The following is a 19,414-nucleotide window of genomic DNA, read 5'->3' as shown; positions in this document are numbered from 1 at the left end:
ATTTGTTTCTCATAGGCTTCAGCTTTAGCCTGAACTTGGATATCAGCAATATATTGTCTTTCTGTCCTACAGTCCACCCCTAGACTTGTCCAAATAATGATATTGAACTTCTCTATTGTCTCTTCCCACAGATATAGTCAATTTGACTCCTGTGCACTCCCCCTGGCCAGCTCCATGTGTATAGTTGTTTATGTTGTTGGGAAGAAGTATTTTCAATGAAGAAGTTATTAGTCTTGCAAAATAATGCTATCTCCAAATTAATTTCTATCAATACCTAGTTTATAACTATTGATATTTCTCTTTTTCCTCACCCAAATAACCAGTAGTTATCAATTTATATCAATCGTATGATCAATTTCTTACTGAAGAAAATGGTAAATTCTTCATTTTCTTCACCAACTTTAGTGGCCAGTGGATAAATATAAATAATAGTTATATTAACAATGGTGTTCCATATAAATATATAGATATTATCCTATCACTGACAGTATTATACTCAAGCTATATCTTGAAATGTTCTTTTTGTTATGTGTCCCTGTTCCATTGACTGTGTCATTGCTAGCATAGTAAATCATTTGATTACCCTATATGATTTCAAATGACCAATATCAGTTCATTTCAGTTCACGAATGCTTGGGATTTCTATTTTGATGGGTTTTGTTTAATTTTTTATGGCTTCTAGTTTTCATAGGTTCATATATCATACATTCCACATTCGAATTTTTAATGTATTTTGCACTTGCTTCTTTCCATTTTTCATAGTCTCACAACAGAAAATGAGTCTTAAAAATTTTCCTCCATCCATATCACTAAGACCAACTCTTTATTGAACAGAAATCCCATATCCAGTCATATTTTGAGTGCATGTCTGATCAATTTCAGATTGAAGAAACTGGTCGAATTTGTTTTCCTCACGGGTTTAATAAAGATAAGCCCCTTGAGGGATTCTTCATCTAGATCGGTGGTTTTCAACCTTCCTGATGCCATGACCTTTCATGCAGCTCCTCAGCTTGTGGTGACCCCAACCGTGAATTTATTTTCATTGCTACATCATAACTTAATTCTGCTACTGCTATGAATAGGGTGACCCCTGTGAAAGGGTTGTTCAACCCCCAAAGGGGTCACGACCCACAGGTTGAGAACCGCTGTTGTAAGGTTTTCAGTTACTGGTCCCTCAGAAGTTCACAGATTAAGTTTTTTTTCAGTCTGGAAGTTCCACCGAGACTTCACCATAGAGATGCTATTTGAAATGCTGGTGGCATAGTTTCCAGCCTCACAGCAACATGCAAGCCAACACACAACAACACACTGACATTCGAGGAGGGGTACTCAGAATACAACGTAGCTATCAGAACCGTTTTCATTCTTTCATCTTTTTCTCCTCTTTAGACAGTTGTGATTGTTTCTGTTTAATCTGAGCGCTCCTGGAGTCTTGCTGAATGTATAAGACATGTCAGGCAAATAAAAGCAATGCTGGTGTTCTTTTATCTCAATGTTCTGAATGATCTATTTACAAAAAGTCAGTTATTCAATTGCATTTGTTTACGACTATTTGTCCAAAATATTGAGAGAAAAATAGGATTTTGCAAAAAAAGATCACTCATGAACATTGGCATTAAAACTGAAGGGGGAACAAGAGATGGTGGCTGTTTGGATCACAGAAAGTTTAGTGAAACATAGGGGATATTTTTATTCTAAATATTTAAACCCAGAAGTCTCATTTTACTTGTTTACAAAACCTCACTTTATTTCAGACTTCACCACTTTATTAATGCCAATAATTTCACACATGTTAGCCCCATTTTGTGTATCTATAAAGTGAAGAAGTAAATTGAACTTATGATTCTGCTTCAAGGGAGAAGCAATTTAGCTGCTTCAAGTAGCCTCTCACAGGTAGAAGTAATTTGTTAGACATAAAATTCAGTATCAGGCTTGCATGTATAAAAGAAAAAGTCCCACTCCCTTAGATTTACTATCACTAACAAATGACCAGAGATAACTACATACACTTATGGCATAGATATCAGAATGATCATGGACTCCTCACTGGTGTAACAGCGGACCAATCAAAACCCTACTGGTCACTTCTAATGTGTTAAATGGGCTCAGACAGTTTACAGGAACCTGAGTTGAATTAACACTATATCATTTGCCATCTGTTTTCCATATAGATGGAAATCCTTTAGTAACATGGTGTGTTTAATTGAATGTTAAGTTGTTATACTTTTATTTGGTTGTTATTTGAAAGACTCCATTCTTGCTTGAATTCCAAAGATGGATCAGTTAACACTATTATTAGTTGCTGTATCCTATCATGATATGCAAAGTGCTTGGTAGGAATTTTATGAAAATGATCATTTTGTTTTATTTTAATTATTTCTGTTGTTGAAGGAGGTGGATTTTACCTAAGTTTTCTCCCAACATCGAAAGGGAAAATATACAAACTAACTATACATAAAATATCTGTAATAGTCTTCAGTTATAAACGATTCATTGTCTGGATTACACGAGTCTGATTTGATGAGAATCTGTACTTAGTAAACAACAAGTACAGAGAATCCCACCTTTATAGTACGTGTACCATTTTGTGTTATTATATTTTCTATCTCTGTTATAAAGTAATTCAGAATAAGATGAGGGGTTCATTTCTTTTCTTACTTTTAAGATTACACTATTTCTATCACACAAAAGTTGTAACAGGACTTAAAATTTTATTTTTGAAAGTGCAAATATTTTCATCTGACCCAAGGCAATCTATATGATATGTGATTTAGAAATAAGGTATTATCTGTAATTATTTTAATATAATGCCCTTTATAGCACACTCAGCAATTCATGAAACGATAGCTAATATTTAAAAAATACTAAGTATTTTAAGCACAAAATAATTCATATCATATACTCATTTATTGTCCTTATCTTGTAGATGGAGAAATTGAGCTTCAGGGATTGTGATGGGCTGACTGGACCCTCAGAGAACATGAGGGGCTGAGATGGAAGGTTAGCTCCCCTCATTTGACTCCAGGATGAGTTCTCTGACTCCCTGACACTAGGTTTTCTTGTAGTAAGAGAGCCCTTATGACTCAAATGAAAACTTTTTAAGAAACCTGTGTCTTATGTGTACTTTAAAGTTCATAATAACTTTTTAAATTAAAAAACCCACTAAATCTTTGTTGAGAAAGATAAGCAAACAGAAACTAGATATTGCTTTTACAGTTTTCCAAGCCACTTTTCTATTCTAATATTGAGAGTATGTGCTCTATCAGGAACAATGTGCTCCTTCCTCGCATCCTCTGCTCCGGGCCAGTGTTCCCTGGCTAAGATTGCGAGGGAAACGTGGCTTGGAGCGGACAGTACTCTGCTAGGAATAAATTGCTGGTCACTGGGGCAGTAATAACTACAGTGTTGCTCAGCTAATTAAAAAGCAAAACCAACTTAAGTATTTAAATATAAGAAAGAAAATTAGTTAATGTGAAGAAAACTGATATTAACCTTACATCTGAAAAGCAATTTGACATGTTCAAACCAACATTCCAACAATGTTATCTAAGACATAATATCTTCTATGCTGATCTCAAAAACGTTTACCATTTGCATGCTGTGAATAAAATGGTGTTCATAAGATTCAGGTTGTCAGAAAGACCCATAGCATGTGTGCTGGGAATTCACTTTGATTGCTACGTACATCTTTGAATTGCTTATTTCTTTTGCCCGTGGACATTGTCAATGGAAGTCCTTCATTGAAGACCATTGTAGAGTTGTTTAATGTTATGCTTCCTTATTCTGGAAAAGGCTTTTTTGCCTCTGTGGTACAATTGTACATGGAAACAAAAAACATACGGTTCATTCTCTAATTCTGTCAATGTTGCTTTTCCCATTAAGTCTTCCTTGAGTCAGGTCATTTCATCGTGACAAGACACTACATCCAACAGAACAGAACACTCACAGCCTCACAGTTATTGCTACGTCACCGTCTATCGCTGAGCCATCATCTTGATGGTCTTCGTCCTTGACCCTGTTTGCCAAGCAGGACGCCCTTTTCCAGGGATTGTTTCCTTCCAACAACGTGTCCTCCTAGGAGTAAGAAGAAGCCTTGCCATCCTTGCATCTGAGAAGCATTTTGGCTTTGAAAGGAAACACCAAAAGGTCACAGAAAATTCCATTATCTTTCAATTCAATTTTTTCTGCAACCTTTTTAAAGCCCCAATGTACTTCTTTCAAGACAGAATTGTTCATTCCTCTGGAAGTTCATGACGTATTACACGTGCTCATCCAGCACCATAAATCAGAGGTGGGTTCTTTTTCAGTCTTCTTTGTTCGTCATTCAGCTTTCACATGTGTATTAGACAATCAAAACTACTATATTGTTTCTTAGGTTCTCAGGGCAACGCCTTTGCTTTTTGCCACCTTAAAGAAATCATTGCAGCAGAATTTCCCAAATGGAATACATTTCCCAAATGGAATACATATTTTCACTGCTGCTTCCATTTTATTGATAATTAGATCCAATTAAAATAAAATTCTTAACTTCAGTTTTTTCCCCTCAATCCATTATGATGTTGCTTCTTGGTCTAGTTGTGAGGAATTTTCCCTTTTTGTTGAGGTGTAATCATACTCATGGCTGCAATCTTTGATCGATCTGTCAGAGTTCAAGTCTTCTTTACTTTTAGCAAGCAAGGTTTCTAATCTGCACATCAAAAGTTGTTAGTGAGTCTTCCTCCAGTCCTGATGTTGCATTCTTCTTCAAATTGTCCAGCATTTTTGAATATTTGCTCAGTAATTATGGTGAAAAGATGTAAAGGTTACACACACTTTTCTCAATTTTAAACCATGCAGTATTCCTTTAATCTGCTCAAATCAATGCCTCTTTATTTATATATAGGTTTTGCATGAACATAAATATATGCTCTGGGATACCTGTCCTTCACAATGCTCATCATAATTGTGTGACCTACAAAACTGATTCATTTTACACAGTACATAAAACACCAGTAAGCATTCTTCTTGTGTTCCCTAGGTTTAGCCAAGATCCATCGACATGAGCAATGTTCAATATCATCAGAATCTGGCTTAAATTTCTGGCAATTCTCCATGTACTGCTGCAACCATTTTGCATTATTCGCATCAAAAATTTACTTGTGTATAATATTGTTAGAAAATTCCCATTGTTTGATAGTTTTTCTTTGGAATGGGCACAATTATGGATTTCTTCTATTTGGTTGGCCAGATAACTGATAGTGTCTTGACATTGATAAGAGATGAAACATCCTATTGAAACATCTCAATTGACATTCCATCAATTCCTTCAGGATTGTTTTTATCAATATTTTCAATGCAGTTTAGACTTCTGCCTTCACTACCACTAAATTTTGATCATATGGTACCTCTTGAGGAGCCCTGGTGGCATAGTGGTTATGAGTTGGGCTGCTACCTGAAAAAATCCTCAGTTCAAGACTACCAGCCCCTTCTCGACTCCTAGAAAGAGTTAGTCTTGGAAACGTGCAGGGGCGTTCCACCCTGCGCTGCAGGATTCCTAGGGGAAGGCGATGACTGGACAGCAGTGAGGAAAGCTTTTTGATGGTATCTCCTGAGATGGCTGACGGCTAAGCAATTCTTTTTGGGATAGTAACTGCATTCTGCCAATACTAGTTTAGTAATTACATAATTTATCTCAGATCATAATAATGTTGTGATCACACGGACAATTCAAAGGCAAATCAGTCAGACAGAGAGATACTATGTGTGATATTAATTGCCTGGTTTATATACTTTTGGCATCAGAATTCATATTGCAATATTCAAACTTATATATCAATATATACATGTCCAGAAATAATAAAATGCTTAAGTCCCTTTTTCATCTTATTTTATACATTTAGTAAGAATTATTTGAGGTAAAAGATTCTAATTTATTCTCCTTTTCATTACTAAATTCCCTCTCTCTCCTTTCCTTTTGAGGGATAATTTTTATACCTCTGTTCAGAATAGATTCCTCTAATTATTCAGATGATGCTTATTTTTCCTATATTTCTCAACCACTTCTAGGGTGTGTTGTGGGCCTTTCTTGGTTTGATTTTTCAGTATCCATCCTTCTTTCTACTAATAGGAAAACAATGATATTGCTTTCAGAGACAGAGCTCATTGGTTACGATAACAACATACAGTTTATCAAGCTGGAGGTATGCTTTTCTAGGTAAAGGGCTAATAAAGTAGAGTCAGCTAGTGTATTTCTGCATATAACTTGGATCCTGGACTGAGAATCAAAGAGAGGAACTATCTTATAACTGACTGCTAGTGATGACACAAAGAGATTATGTACCACTCAGCTGAGGCTGCATTCCTGTGGATGCATTTCTTCCAGGGCTGATGTTAGTTTGTAAACATTGTCACCTTTAATTATGTGCTCTATTCCATGTTGTTGTTGTTGTTGTTGTTAGGTGCCATGAAATGATTCCAACTCATTGTAACATTATGTACAACAGAATGAAACTTGCTCTGTCCTGCGTCGTCCTTCCAACTGTCTATGCTTGAGTCCACTGTGGCAACCCCGGTACCAGTCAATTTCCACGAGGGCCTCCCTCTTTCCCTGAACCTCTTGTTTACAGCCACAAAGTCCTTCTCCAGGAACTGGTCTCTCCAGACAACATGTCCAAAATAGGTAAGACAAAATATCTCCGCCCTTGCCTGCCAAAAGCACTCTGGCTGTACTTCTGCTAAGACAGATCTATTCTAAACACATTTTAATATCCAGGCATCAATGGCTTCAATTGTCTTTCAAAAAATCTACCAACTAATATAATGATAGTCCACATGTTCACCTATTAAGTACAATTGTGCATGTGTGTGTTAAATGTAGTTATCATTCAATATTTATGTCTTTGTTTCTTGTTTCTGTGTTTGTCTAATTTGTACAGTTACATGCTACTACTTTTGGTACCAGGAGTATATTATTGGGATTTTTGTTGAAAATTAACTCTTACATTGGATAGAAAGAAGAATATAATTTATTTTCTATTAACCTTCTTGTTTTGCAATTTACTGCAATGGAAGGATCATTTCTTATCTGCTGCTACGTAGACTACAGAATGCTTAGTAGAACACTAGCTGTGCCATCTTCCAGTATCACTTTGGAAGTTCTGATAAGTCATTATGAAGTTCAAGTCAAGGCTAAAAGACAACAAAGAGTTCTCGGAAGAGGTTGCAGACCTTTTGATGTGACCTTAAATATTTAGTTGCTTTGAATAGGATTTTGGTAATCTATTTTTGCTTTGCTGGACAAGGAGTCCTGGTGGCTTAGTGGGCTACATATTGTGGTGCTGCTAAGTAGCTAGATTTAGGGACAGGGGGTTGTCCCTCCCATACACGCAGAGGTCCCCATAAAGGAGGTTTTTAAGCCATCTGGGAACCACTAGTCACCTATGAAGACCCAAAACTGAACATGCTCATACTCAAGCCCCTGAGCCATGTGAGAGTTACACCTGGTGGCCAAAGTAGGCCCCGGGTGGCATAATAAACCAGTGAGGTCAACCAATACCATCAAACACGCCTCCTCTGCCAGAGGTTTGAAATATCCTGGCTGTGGGAAGATCTCTCTCTCCCCCTCCGCCCCTCCCCCTCATACCTGGTCAGTGATAGGTCAGAAAGTGAGGGCACACATGTGCTGCCTAGGAGTGCCCCCTCCGGGCCTACTTGTGCCTACTCTGGGCCTACTTGGGTTCCACAGCTCTTGCCCCTGTGCTCTGGCCCCCTCGCTCTCTGGCCTCTGTACCCACTTGCCACTTGCTCCCTCAACCCCTCAGTCCCTGGAATCTCTCCCCCACCCCCCCAGGTTGGCACGTGTGGGTGCTCTTTTCCACTAGGTTGCTAGTGCCCAATTGTGAACCCTTTTGAGACTATGAAAACTGAAACTTTTCCTGTCATTCATAAAAGCCCACTTGGATTACAAACCAGGCCTGCTCCGTGTGAATTATTTCATCTTGTGAAATCAAGAACTGAGGTTTGCCTCACTCGAGAAACCTAACATAACCACAAGGTAAGCAGCTGGAATGCCGCAGCCACTCCACAGGGACAAGATAAGCTTTCTGCTCCCACGAGATGTGCAGTCACGCCCGCTCACAGGGGCAGTACTCTGTCCTATGGGGTCACATGAGACAGCTTCAACTTAATGAGTTTCATTTTGGTTTGATTGATGGATAAAAACATAGAAGACGGGCTCAGTAACTGTAATGGGGCTCAACATTAAATGTCCAAACATGGAACATTTAAAGGAAATTCTACTCAGAAATTATGAGCTGCTGAGTACTGAGAAGACACTAATCTGAAAGGTAACAGCAGGTGGCAGATCTTTTTAAAAGTATTTAAGTTAGTGTTGATCATTACATCAGAGGTGAAAGAGTTTCTGATTTCAAACAGAATGTGTGAACAGATAGTGGAAATGGAGTGGAAGTAAATATGATTAAAGCATATTTCTCTCAGCCCCCGTCTCTCACCTGGAGGGCTTCTGTAGTCTTGGACTCAGACTTGATCATGAGTACCACAGATTTAAGCACTCACATATACGTAACGGTTTCCATGGATATGCTTAGAATGTATTATTTAAAGTCTAATGAAATGGTCAAAACCTCAGGGTGAGTCCTATCTTTCCACTAACTCAAAAATTCACTCTGTCATTTACATATTAGCTAATAAAAGTGACGGCATTACTTATTTTTGTTAGACTTATAGCATTTGTCACACATTCAAAAACTTGGGACAGAAAATCATGCTTCAGAAACACACATTCCTTTAATATTGAACACTCACCTCCCCCCACCCCACTACATGAAGTGAGATGAATGGACATTTTTGGTATTTTCCTATTTTAAAGCATTATTGGATTGTCTGGAAAGATGAGTACTAGATGTATTCCTATTTGTGTATTTCTAAAGCCCTCTATCACCTTGCATAAAAAATCATATTATGCTCTGAATCAAATATAACAAGTTATTCTGGAGGTAAAGCCAGAATCATAATCTGATCTATATAATATGTATATATTTTATAGAAATCTTGGCATAATAATCATGCTTACTATCCACACACACAAAAGCATATTTACATGAGGTCTTTGTTATACAGGAAAAAATTGTGCAAAATGAAAGGCAAAAAGGAATTGTTGTGAATTTCCAAAATTGACTAAAGTAAGATCAGATTATCATATTAAATGATAGAGGAGGGTGAACAGTAAAATTGAAGCATCATCTTAGAAAAGTAAAATCTAATAATATGTGATTTTATTTTATATAGGGTATTAGTATATTAAATGTGTATCTATGGGGATTAAGCATTGATTCTTAAGACATGATAACATGAGTATTGTTATTGTCATTATTAATTTTAAATTTAGTAAAAAAAATACAGATTAATCATGATTATTTTAGCATCACGATATCTTAAACTCACCTTTCACTTTTGCACCAACATCTTGAGAATGATAAATTTTACAAATAAATACTCAAAACGTATTCACTTCCATCAAGTCAAGTTTGATTCATAAGGAGCCCCTAAGATCGAGGAGCACTGTCCCTGCAGGTTTCAGAGTTTATAATCCTTATGGGAGTAGAAAGCTCATCTTTCTCCAGCAGAGTGCCTGGCCCTTTTAAACATCTGACCTTGCGCTTAACCGTAACAGCCTGTGTTTCCGAGACCTCTGTGGTGAAGTGAAATTAATTGGCATGGCTCTTGTGGCCAACATCTTTTTTTTTTTTTTTTTGCCAGTCAATCTGTTAAGCAGCCAGAAGAGGGCCTAAGGGGGTTGTCTCCTCAGTGCCGGCCTGGGGCCACACAAAGGGGTTGGAAAGAAATCAGGCACATTAATTGGACGCCTATGGAAACATGCAAACTGATCATGCTCAGACACAAGCCCCCTAGGCCCAGGTGGGAGGTCCACCTGGGCGCAAAGAGGCCCAGCCACATGACCTCACCCAGGTGTGCTTAAACTCAGCCAATGTGGTCAGCCAATACCTTAAGCCATGCCTCCGCAGCCGGGGGAGATAAGTCTGCCCCAGGAGGGCCAAGCCTCTTTGACTCTGCCCTTTGACTCTTCTTAGATGCTCTGGGGGTGCTCTTGCAGGTCGGAGGGCAGGGATACGCACTTATCGCCCTCTCCCCTCCCCCCAGGCCTCGCCCACTCCTCTCCTCGCCCAACCCAGGCCTCCCTCTCAGGGCATTCTTTTGGGATTTCCTGCTTTGGGCTCTGGGGATTTCTTGATTTCTATCTCTCCCTCTCTTTCTTCTTCTTCTGAATCATTTTATTAGGGGCTCTTACAACTCTTATCACAATTGATACATATATTCATTGTGTCAAGCACATTTGTACATACGTTGGCATCATCATTTTCAAAACATTTTCTTTCTACTTGAGCCCTGGGGATTGGCTCATCACCAGCCTTTTTAGCTCCCATCAAATGACTGGTTGGGAACATGCAACTAAGGTGTAGAGAACTCTAACTCTAACTTAGGGAGTGTTCAGTTGTCCCTTTCCTCTGAGTGTAACGTGAGGCGTCTTAGGAGAGAGAATCTCACAGTCAGCGAAAGGAGTTCCTGCTGCATCTGGTTCCTGCTCAGAGACCAAGAAGGAGCGAAGGTGACTGCAGAAACCTTGAAACAGCAAAATCCCTGACCCTCATGGTGAGTTAGCTGAGTGTCTTTGGGAAGGAGTGTGGTTTACAGAATGGGATGCATTTTGGGGACACCCAAAATGAATGTTATAACACTTTCCCTAGCAGACGAGAGGCCAATGGACCGTGCAACTGAGAGGTCGAAGATCAGAGAGCTAGACGTGCCTATTGGTGTGGCTAAGAGTAGTTGCTGCTTTGGACCAAAGATCTATATCCTTAATGCGGTCTGGTTCTGTTGTATAACCTTTACTTTCTCTAATAAAGCCTGGTAATCATGAATATTGTCTTCGGATTATCAAACCCAGCAGGAAGTGGAGTACAGTGGGATAGATGGTTGGTGTCAAGTAAGGTAGAGAAAGAAGGTTGGAAGGTTGGAGGCATATCCAGTCTCTACTTGTTGGCAGTCATTCATCAGGAGAAGCGGAGCAGATTTTTTTTTTTTATGTAGCTAGAAGCAGATATGGCTTCCACGCCATTTTCTCCACCTCATTTCGTACTTTTAAAACTCAAATCATTTTTCATTAAGATTTCTTCTAGATGTTTTCTTCCTCAATTGTTAATTAGTTTAAATCAGACTTGTCTTTGTTATTGGTTTTGCCTGTGATCCCAGAATTACTCTGAGATCCCATGCATCAGTCATGGTAATACATTCATTTCGACAGATTTGACATTTCCATATATTTTTGGTATACATTTAGATATTCTCTCTCTCTATTATCCAAATAAAATAGGCAAAAATCTCACAGTCAACAAGATATATGTTATATCAAGAAATATGGATGCTTTAATGGTGTTCTTTCCGTAGGAACTAAGAACCATAGAGATGTTAGAAATCGATAATATAGCACTGAAGACATTGCAAGGGCGCTTAAAAGCTTATTTGGGATTAACTTGACTTGCTAATTGATATCTGATATTTATAAAAAATATTTACTAGATCTTGAGCCAAAGCTTCCGGTCATACTTTACTGTATTGAGTCGTTCCTAAATCTCAGTGTTAACATACGACCATAGGGCATCCTTTTACACTTCATGGAACTTAAAAGTACAATAGCCAAGTTCTCCCTAATTTCTGCCTCCAATTTTCAACAGTATTTCTACTTTATTTTATGTTTCTTTGGGTCTCAGCTGTCACTGATCACCTCTGGCTACAGAACCTCATGATCCAGCTTTTCCCCAGGTGGACTTTTATGGCATGGATTAATTTCTCACCACTATCTGGGGTAGGATGAAAAGAGAAAATAAATGAGTAAACTTTCAAAATGTGGGGCACAGCTGAGAAACAGTAGCTTTTCTTCATATTGATTGTTGGCAAATCCCATGCCCAGTAATCACCACTAAATAATCCATCTGATTGCGGAAGGACGACATGATTTATCATATGCTTTGCTTGGTAGTGATCAGTTGCCCAATGAATTTTATTCCACATTGAATCCAATAACTCTATTGAATTTTTGCTTAATTAGAGTTTTGTAGCTAAAGTGCTAGGTAATCATCATCTGTCTATATAAATTCTAAAGAAGAGACCTACAGAACAGAGTGACTGTGATAAATCATTTAAATTGTCATCACTCTACTTTCTTCTAGAAAGGACATTGACTTTGACTCTTTTTTTTCTTATTCCACTAGCTTCAGCCTAAAGTTAATCTTGTTTCATCCTTCTATTTTCTGTATATTCTATCATTTATTATCACATCTTATTTACTTATGAATTCTCATTTCATTTGTTATTAATATTATTTTTAAAGAATACCATTACATTCTCTGAAGTGAGGACATGCACTAGCTGATTATTTGTAGTGAAGCTGAACCTTACCAAGCACTATGATCACCAGGAGGAGGCTTAGCAATTTTGTTTCCCTTCTCATACGTTCTGTCCTGCTTGAAAGACAGATTTCAGGACAGGGTCAAAATTTAGACCAGAGTCAGAGAAAAGACAGAGTGAAGGAGTGAGTGTATTGAACAGGATACTTTGGAAAAGAAATCCAGAGGACCCTTAGTTAATCTAAAAGGCATGGCAAAATGTAAAGCCTAACCTTATATTCTATAACTGGTGGACAGTACACCACAGGCTGGCTTTCTGTTGGGTCTTCTGCTATTGGCCGGTCCTCCGTAGTACACCTGTTCTTTTCAGATATGTGCCTCCCAGCACCACAGTACCCTAAGGGACTTCACACTGTGCTCCTGCCTCAGACCCAAGTCTATTTAGTCATTTCTCTATTCTGTGTTCGGATTCCTGCCATATCCCATCCATAATGACTTCTCCCCTTGCGAACCTTTGACTAGCTAACACTACACTAAGTACTTCTACGTTTACTGTTTTCAACCATTGGGGAGGTGAGCTCTGTGATCACCACGCCCATTTTGTAGTTGAGTAAATAAGGCACAGAGAGCAAAGTCATACAAATATAAAGTGGCAGAACCAGAATTTGACCCTGTCTACCTGCAGAGTGTACAGTTTTGACAATAATGTTATGAAGATATTCACAGAGTACACAAAATTTTTCAGTTATTCTCCCCCAAGACCTTGCAATTTAATAAATTATAATGACAGATGTGAACAGAATCTTGTAAAAGTGTGTTGCCCATGAATTTTAAATGGTTAGGAAAAAATCAATTGGCTTTCCCAGATTACTTGGTACATTGAGAACAACAGGAAATGTGTTTACTATTAATTGATTTTTAATATTAAAGACCCATATTAAGCCTTTGATAGGAGTCTTGAAAGCATACTCACTTCATATATGTAGACAAAAATGCAGCTGAAAAATCTAAGTATGCATTTAAATAGAGCAAAATTATTACATATTTTCTTGTTAGCATTCTATTATTCCTGAGGAATTTCTCTTTTCAGTGCAATGGCTCTTTTGCTGGTGAAATTTTTCTGAGTTATTCATTGACAGCTGCAAAACTGCTTTGCCAGGTTTAAAATGAAATCCGTATCTTGAAAGAGTCTTATTTGTTAAACATGAGATGATTTATTTAGCTTCCTATTTATGACTGTTCTAGAGAAATATAAGTTCAGGCAGGTATTTTTATCTGAAATCACTATCAATAATTTATTATATTTTCCACTTATTCTTCACGCATTTATGTAATATCTTTGGCAATTAAGCATGGAAGAAATGGACCCGCTTTTTACAATTTTGTGTAATTGTCCTCCCCTTTGATTTCAATATCCTCTGATAGTTCACCATTGTCCAGGAGACACATACTAAGCTCAAGACTATGGAAGGAGCAGCTCACAGGGACTCGGCACAGTAGTAGACCTCTCACCCTGGCACTCACCAAGCGCAGCAACTCCAGTCTATCTTGCTTCATTCACTCCAAATTAAGTCTTATAATTCAGATTTTCATCAGAGCTCCTTCAGTGCTTAACACACACAGAGCAAAAGGGTTATTTAATATGGAATGAATACTTTTATAAACATATAAATGAATAAGGTCCTACATTGTTGGCCTCATGGCTCTTCTAACAGAGTGTATCTTTTAACAGACATTTGTTTAAGGTAAGCCTTACCAAGACTTTCCTATTCTGGTATGTTAGGAGCCCTGTTGTCATAGTAATCATGCATTAGACTGCTACCTGCAAGGTCAGTAGTTCAAAACTTCAAGCTGCTCCACAGGAGAAAGATGAAGCTTGCTATTCCCATATTTAGTCTCAGAAACCCATAGGACAGCTCTTCATGGTCCTGTCCTACATGGTCACGATCAGTCAGTAGTGACTCAATGTCAGGGAGTTTGGTTTGGTTTTAATAGTTGTTAAAATATTAGCATATTTTCATTTTAATATATTTAATGTTTAGATATTAGTAGAGTGTGCAGTGAATGTGGCATCTTGAGAGAGGAGCATGTGTTTGATGCAGATAAAAGCAGGTTAGAAGGTGTCTCAGAAAATTTGGTTAGACATATGTCTGCAGCAGATTCACAGTATAGAACCTTGAAGAGTTCCACTTCCCACCGTGTGCCTGTGCCAAGAGTAGCAGTAATTGTCCTAGGTTGCTTTGTGCTTGCACTTCACGTGTTTATGATAAAACCACACTGACCTGAAATTTAGGAAAAATTTGGTCCTGAATAAGACCTCTAGTAATTTCCATCTTTTCTTCTCTCTTCTTACTTCCAAATGCATCCAAGGCAGTACTGTGAAGGTTATAAACCACAAATCATAAACCATTGTCATATAAATCAGCCCTTGTATAGCAACTCTGTGGGCAGTTTGGGAAATCAGAGAGTGCAGCAGTCTCCAGTGGCCTGGCTCAGAAGTGTTAACTGGGGTTTAATATGCTAATTACCTCCTTTCCTTTTGGATTTTTGATGTGTAAGCAGTGGGAGATGAACCCTTTGAAAAGCAGAGGGGAGCAGGGACCAGACCAGCCAGCATTTATTTAACACACAGAAGGAAAATAGTAGATTTCTCCTCTAGTATTTCCTTACTCCCCCCAAGTCTGCCAACAATGTAAACCACAGTTCATTGCTGAAATTACAGTGCACCTGCACGAGAAAGCCTGGCAGCAGACGCGATATGAATTGAACTGCTAAGCAGAAAGTCAGCGGTCAATCTTACTAGACATTACTAGAGAGAAGAGATGAGGCCTTAAAGACTTCAGACAAATGCCAAGGCGAAAGCAAGAATAGTGTTGGTTTGGTCAATACCCTAGATCAGTGGTCTGCAACCTTCCTAATGCTGCGACCTTTTAATACAGTTCCTCAGGTTGTGATGACCCCCAAACCATAAAATTATTTTTGTTGCTACTTCATAACTGTAACTTTGCTCCTGCTATGAATCGGGTGACCCCTGTGAAAGGGTCATTCGACCCCCAAAAGGGTCACAACCCACAGGTTGAGAACCGCTGCCCTAGACAATCCTAAAAGTCTGGTCAAGCTAATAACTTCTATAGGTTTATTGAATGCTGTATTCATTCAGAGGTTCTAAATGGACACCTTGTCAAGGACACACTTACCATCCCAGACTAATAATTGAAGAGTCAAAGAAACTAATCCTCAAATACAATGATGACGTATTTTGCTAATCAGGCTACTCTGAAATATTGGCTTCACAGCCTCAGAAACTCCAAGGGGCCCTTTCTACTCTGCCCTACAGAGAACTAACAGTGGGACTGAGTGATGTGCAGTCAGCATTTTTAGTGAGTATTAAAACTTGGGGAAACTGTTATCAGGAAAGCACTCATATATGGTTTTGGTTACTGTGAGAGGGTCTTCTGAGACTCAAAACAAAACAAACCTCACTGCCATTGAATCCATTTAGACGCACAGTGACTGTAGAGGACAGAACTGTGACGGAGGGTTTCTAAGGGTGTAAAGCCTCACCTTTCTCCCTTGGAGCAGCTGGTAGTTTCAAACTGCTGACCTTGTGGTTCACAACCCAATACTCATTTCAAGAGTAGTCTCTAATAAATTGAGTTTATCTGTCTCTCTGCTCCACCTGGGGTGGTTAATGATAGTACTTAATTGCTCCAGGACAAGGACTCCATATTTCAAAGTAGCAGTAAGGGTAGAGGTCTACTGAGATCAAGAGAAAGGGTTTGGAAAATAGTCAACAAGTTGGTGATGGTGATATAATCTCTGGCTAGTGATTTTATAAAATAAGTGTGCATGAGGCAATGAGTATGTGTGCACTGTAGGCTATTGGACTGGCCAGTGTTTTAGAGTAGCCTGATCGGGTAAATAGATCCTCAATTAGCCTGGGCTGGTACGTGTCTCCTTAACAAGTTAAACACGTAGAACCTGTAAATGAATGTAATATTGAATGAACCTGTAGAACTTCTTTTGAGCTTGGCCAGGTTTTCAGGGTTGACAAGGGTGGTAACCATACCAATGATTCTCTTGCTTTTTCTCTGGCATTTGATTGAAGTCTTCTTCTTCTTCTTCACAGAAGGGAACTTTCACATAGTTGTGACCTGGTTGTTGGGTATTCTCCTGTGGGTTCTGACTCATAACAACACTATGTTTGACGGAACAAAACACAGATGGGCCCTGTGCCGTCCAATTCTGTTCGAGCCAATTATTGCCACAACCGTGTCAGTCTATCATGTTCAGTCTTCCTCTGTTGTTCGCTGACCCTTCACTTTACCAAGCCTGTCCCCCCCACCCCACCCCCATGGGTTAATCTCTACTGATAACCTATCCAAAGCATTAGGGACAAAGTATCACCATCTATGGTTCCAAGGACTACTCTTGTTGACTAAAAACAAACAAACAAACAAAAACCTCACTGCCATGGAATCAATTCTGATTCAGAGCAACCTGCCCTTGTGGGTTTCTGAGATGGTAAATTTTGACGAGAGTAGAAAGCTTTCTCCTGCAGAGTGGCTGGTGGTTTCAAACTGCTGACTTTCTGTTAGCAGCTCTAAAATTAGTGGCCACTAAGCTACTAAGATACCTGTATTGCTTCCAAAAAAGATTTATCCACTCTGCTGGAACCAAAAACCAAATTCACTGCTGTGAATGTCACAATTGGTCTAGTGGTTGGTGTATACATTTGAATAACAGTTTCACTATCTGGTCACCCTCGTAGGTTTTTGTATATTATCTATTACATAAACCATCCTACTTCAAGATAGTTCTTATCTTTTTTGGGGGGGAGGGCAATAAATGTGACATCATTCCTCTTAAATGTCATTTCTAAATTGTAAATCATGTTTGTCTGATTTTAAATGGTGAATGGATGTCCATTTCAGTTCACTAATTTCCACTATATTGTTTTTATGCATTTGATATTTGATGGCTTTCAATTGCTTAGATTCATATTTCATACCTTCCACATCAGGATTATGAATGAATGTTGGGCGCAGTTCCTTCTCATTATGGGTTGTGCCCCACTAGCAAATGAAGGTTTCAGAAGCGTTGCTTCATCTACATCATTAAAGTTGACATTAAAGTTGTGTGGAGAGGTTCATCTTCTAGTGTTATATCAGACAATGTTCACTGATGTTCACAATGTTTTTTAGTGGCTGACATTTCAGAAACTCTTCATCTGTTTCATTTGTCTTAGTGTGGAAGTTCTGCTCTAACTTATCCACCATTAATTACCTTGCTAAAAACCCAAATCCAAATTCACTGCCAGTGAATAAATTCTAATACATAGTGACTCTATAGGACAGGGGTCACTGTCTTATTGATTATGCAAAGACATTTGACCCTATAGAATAGGGTAGAATTACCTCTGAATTTCTGTGGCTAATGCTTTACTGGAGTAGAAAACTTAATCTTTTTCCAAAATAGGACAGCTGTTGGTTTCTAACAACTGACCTTTCAGTTAGTAGCTCAACACGCAATCGATTATGACACCAGGGCTCCTAGATAATTATCCTAGTATTTGAAACACTGATAGCCTAGCTTCCAGTATCATAGCAACATCTAAGTCTCCACAGTACAGCACAATGGAAAAAATAATATGGCCACAGAGCCACATGCTCTTTGATACTCTCTCTAAACAAAATCTTGAATAAATAAATAAAATCCTGACTTTAAAATTCCCAGGTACGAGAGAAGCCCGAGCCAGAAACAGATTGACAATTCAGAGGTGGAAACGTGTGTTCCAGTCCAAATTGACTATACCTGTTGGAAAAGACGATGGAAACACTCAACATCTTCAACCAAAATGAGGCCAGTAGCTGACACTACAGCAGACCACCAATTGCTCCAATGGAACTTCAGGATGAGATTGGAGGGGGGTTGGTGGAAGAAAAAGTAAGTCAATGAGAGCTGCAAAATGCCCTTTTGTATAATCCACCTGAATTGAGAAGGTCTCAAGAATAGATTTAACTTGTCGAACACTAATGTCAAAACACCCAATGAGCTGTGGTATATGAAGAAAACAAATAGTCATTAAAAAAAAGCAAAGATAAAAGCAGATGTCAGAAGACTCTGAAACTTGTTCTTGATCAAAGAGTAGCTAAAGTAAATGAGAAGAGCGATGATTTAAATGGTCTTCAAAGAAAACTTGATAGAGCAGCTTGAGAAGACAAACTAAGGTATCATATGACAAGTGCAAAGACCTACAAGTAAAAACCAACAAAGGCATGGCATACTGAGCAAAGTCAAGCTGAAAGGACTGAAGAAAAATTCCAGCCTTGAACTTGATTGTGACCAAATCCTATTGGCACAGTATTGAATGACTCAGGAAGTATCAAAAGAAAATGGAAGGAATACGTATAGTCACTATATCAAAAAGATTCACATTCAATCATTTCAAGAACCAACAGCACTGCAGGAAGAAGTCTAAGCTGCACTAAAAGTATTATCATAAAAAGCCTCCAGGAACTGTCAGAACACCGAATGAAATGTTTCAATGCGCCGATGAAGCACTGAAAGCACTCACTCTTCTGTGCCAAGGCAATCTTTGGCCAACCTACTGGAAGAGATTCATATTTGTTCCCATTCTAAAGAAAGGTGAACCCATGAAATATGGAGATTATTTAACAATACTATTAATATCACATAAAGTAAAAATTTTCTGACAACAGTTCACCAAAAGTTGTAACACTACATTGACACTACTACTGAGGTGATTCCAATTCATAGTGACCCTATAGGATAGGGTAGAACTTCCCCTGTCGGTATCCAAGACTGTAACTTTTTAATGGAGTAGAAAACTTCATCTTTCTTTCGCTGAGTAGCTGGTAGTTCAAAGTTCTGACCTTGGATTTAGCAGCCCAAATTTAACCACTACGCCACCATGACAGGGAGCTCCCAGAAATTCAGGCCAGAGTCAGTAAAGGACTTTGAATGAGGGA

Source organism: Tenrec ecaudatus, chromosome 1 (genome assembly GCF_050624435.1).
Source record: "Tenrec ecaudatus isolate mTenEca1 chromosome 1, mTenEca1.hap1, whole genome shotgun sequence".
Taxonomy (NCBI): domain Eukaryota; kingdom Metazoa; phylum Chordata; class Mammalia; order Afrosoricida; family Tenrecidae; genus Tenrec; species Tenrec ecaudatus.
The sequence above is the reverse complement of the archived record's forward strand: the minus strand, read 5'-3'. Positions refer to the sequence as shown.